This window comes from Anneissia japonica, unplaced genomic scaffold, assembly GCF_011630105.1.
Source record: "Anneissia japonica isolate Jap-2015-1 unplaced genomic scaffold, ASM1163010v1 scaffold2149_len68864_cov123, whole genome shotgun sequence".
NCBI lineage: Eukaryota > Metazoa > Echinodermata > Crinoidea > Comatulida > Comatulidae > Anneissia > Anneissia japonica.
In genome coordinates, this window is record NW_022684537.1 from 29,389 (window position 1) to 33,169 (window position 3,781).

A 3,781-nucleotide genomic window follows, 5' to 3' on the forward strand; every position below is an offset into this window, starting at 1 on the left:
AACTAGCCCAAGGGGAATATCTTTTGTGTTTTTTCCCCTTTGTCTAAGTTCCCCTTAACGTACAGGTAATAATAATAATAATAATAATTATTATTATTATTAGTATTATCATTTTGGCATTACATGTAATTAACTTAGTCTAGCCTTGTAATCAAGAACCTGCCGATTACTATGCCTAATATTAATAACTAGCTCATTTTTACATTCATTTGGTGCTCTGCCATTTTGGCAGGTCTTATGGCATCCAGTATTTTAGAGCTGCCTATTCTCAGCTCTTCTCTTAATTTGAAAATAACTGTCATTCTGTTTCATTTGATCAGTGATGAAGAAAAACGCGCTTTTCCTTACACTTTGTGCTTTTCCCAGAAAGCGTTTTTAGTAGGCCTACTTGTAGGCCTAGGTATTATGCAAAACCCAGGCCTAACTAAACAATTAAAATTGTCATAATATGTAACTCAAGTTAAAATAACACTTTTCATTACTCGTGCAGCTTAATCAAATATTATATGTCATTTTAAACGACCCGTTGGTATAACATGGTAACATCAATGTATTTTTAAAAATCAGACAGCAACGTTCTCTCAGAAGTTGGTTGTTCTGTAGACGTTTATCTGTTGATGACCTTTTGACCTCCTGAATTCTTGCAATGAGATTTTCGGGTCGATTCAGCCGAGACGGCCCGAGTGGAGTTTCATGTAAATGTTTCGTACGGAAAAAAAAATCGCTGCCCGGTGTACTGCCCAATCACCACTAGAAGGATCCCACTGGAAATAAGTCTTCTTCTAGACTTTCGTGGGCTGTTTACACCTAATAAATCCAAAAAGTTGTTTTAGTTAGATACCTCCATAGTACTTGGGTACCTGTGAGTTATGAATACGCCGGCCCCTGTGCCTCAAATTGCCTGTAATCGGCGCGGTGATGGTGTGGTGTTTCTTTTAGGTTCACTAATTTTTGGTTCCTTCCTCCTGTAGCGCATTGAGCACTACTGCAGTGGATTTGTGCGCTTTATAAATCTTATGACTATTATTTATTATTATTCTTCACGACAAGACTAAATTTGCCTTTAAGCCTCAAAGTGAGTCTTGAGTACCTCGTGTGTATGTTTTCCTTGTGAAGGGATTAAGAATAGAAATATTATTGTAGTAACGTGATGTGATTTATAATACATCGAAAGAAAAACAAATAAAAATGATCGACCGTTATATAGTCATATGCCTATTTGACCTTCGCCCACTTCCTGGATCAGCATGCCGTACTACTGATAGACGTCGTTTGCGGCTCAAAAGGCATTTTCAATAGGCTCGTTTCCCTTTCTTTTCATTTATATTTACATAAACCTGGTCATCGTTTTTTCTTAAATCTTGATACGTCTGGTTTTCTGTTTTCAGCTCGCCTCCATACTCCATGTATGTCTACCAAAATAAAAAACAAATTACCACTGATAGGTCTGGTCTACCCTTATTTACTTTAAATTATCAATCACTATTAGGCCACTAATTCTTTTTTGAGCAAGTGATCAATAACAGGCCTTCCGTATTTCTTGAGATGCCAGTCAATATTATATAGTACGGTATACAATTCAGAAAGATGACCATATCAAAACTACTGTTATTGAATAGTTTTTGTACTTGCCTCCGCTTGATTTTCATTCGTTGTTTCTTGTGTTGCCTTTAAGATAAAATAATGAATGAGTATTAATCCCAATTCAGAATGTATTCAACATGTGTGTTTTTTTTTTTTTTTTTTTTTTTTTTTTTTTTTTTTTGGTTTTTTTTTAACTTACTTATACCACAGAGTAGGACCAAGCTACGCCTATTCATTATTCTGTTAACATCATTGAAGTGTCTATCAATTAAAGCTGTAATAAATCATATGATTTTGATTTGATTTTTTTCTTCATCATGCATTCAGTGGCATAGGCCTATAAACGATGAGTCATGTGGTTGGGGGCCCATTAGTACTCAAAGTAATCGAGTGTCACGAATGCTACCAATGCACCCCTTCACAGTACAATACTGTATCAACAAGGCATATACTGAACTATAATTATAATTTGATTCTTAGGCCTGTATGCAATCTGTGAATTGTAAAGTAGTCCTTTCATACTTAAATTTTAGCTGTAGCGTAGCACACCGTTCCGCAACATATGGGTCGCGACCCAATGTTTGGGTCGCGAAAAAAAATTGATGGGGCGCATAATCTCTTCAGATCGTGAAAAATTTAATTAACACGAACGAAGACAAATGAAATTAAATAACAGTAAACGAAAGTGCAATTTTCGTGTGACAATTGCGTCAGTTTACTTTTGTTATGCGTGCGTTATCACAGTTTCATGCTAAAAATATACTATGAAAACATTTTGTACTTCAGGTACGGTACCGTATGACAACTTTAAAGAATTAGTTTTGTTCATTTCAATGTGTTAGGCTTTCAGCTGCAAATTATAATGAGAAAACATTTTGAAATTTAATCTATAACCCATAAATCTCTGGCAGCATTGGAATTTATAATAAAATGTCAGTAAATCATTAATTTTAAAAATCCTTTAACTTAAATAAGTAATTCAAAGTTGTTTTTTTTTCTTCATTTTTTGGGTTAAATTTCTATTTAAATTATGTCTAACATACTCAAAATATTGGTATAATATTCATAGAAAATCTATTGTTACCTTTGATGAAATTTTCATTTTCCAGAGGATAATAGATACAGACGACGACAGTATGGTTCCGATGATGATACCCAGAAAAATCATTCCAACAACGAGAGGGGTGACAGATCCTGCCGAGGTTTTACACTCTAAAGAATATCATAATAATAATTTTATAAATTATTATAAATTTCATTTATACTTCCAATTTATTATTCCAATTTATCAAAGAAAATATCGTATCTTAAAAGTAGGCCTATTAGGTCTATATCGGGGTCTATATTCAAAGTGTACAAATATACCCGTGGAAGTGGTTTGGCGCAGCGGGAACGGTTAGGTTTCCTAACCTCGAGGTCCTTGGTCAAGACACTTTATCTGCATTGCTTCTCTCCACCCAGAAGTAAAAGTGGCTACCTGGTAGGGCTAAATGCCAAAATGCGCTGATGTAGCTGTTACAACGTTATGGAATACTCCCCCAGGGAGCTTGAGTTTGTGTTTCATAATGACCGGGTAATAATAATGTGAAGCGCATAGAAGGCTTAACAACTGTCTCTTATACACATCTAGATGTGTATAAGAGACAGTACTTATACCACAGAGTAGGACCAAGCTACGCCTATTCATTATTCTGTTAACATCATTGAAGTGTCTATCAATTAAAGCTGTAATAAATCATATGATTTTGATTTGATTTTTTTCTTCATCATGCATTCAGTGGCATAGGCCTATAAACGATGAGTCATGTGGTTGGGGGCCCATTAGTACTCAAAGTAATCGAGTGTCACGAATGCTACCAATGCACCCCTTCACAGTACAATACTGTATCAACAAGGCATATACTGAACTATAATTATAATTTGATTCTTAGGCCTGTATGCAATCTGTGAATTGTAAAGTAGTCCTTTCATACTTAAATTTTAGCTGTAGCGTAGCACACCGTTCCGCAACATATGGGTCGCGACCCAATGTTTGGGTCGCGAAAAAAAATTGATGGGGCGCATAATCTCTTCAGATCGTGAAAAATTTAATTAACACGAACGAAGACAAATGAAATTAAATAACAGTAAACGAAAGTGCAATTTTCGTGTGACAATTGCGTCAGTTTACTTTTGTTATGCGTGCGTTATCACAGTT

General features: G+C 35.2%; 1 long non-coding RNA gene across 1 annotated transcript; it reads right to left on the bottom strand.

The window, feature by feature from the left end:
* Positions 1-1,422: 1,422 nt before the first annotated feature.
* On the bottom strand, positions 1,423-3,038 carry LOC117106125. The gene is made up of 3 exons (XR_004444994.1): positions 2,950-3,038; positions 2,669-2,796; positions 1,423-1,668 (listed from the first exon to the last, which is right to left on the bottom strand). It is a non-coding gene; the product is annotated as an uncharacterized LOC117106125 (long non-coding RNA).
* Between the last annotated feature and the right edge of the window lie 743 nt (positions 3,039-3,781).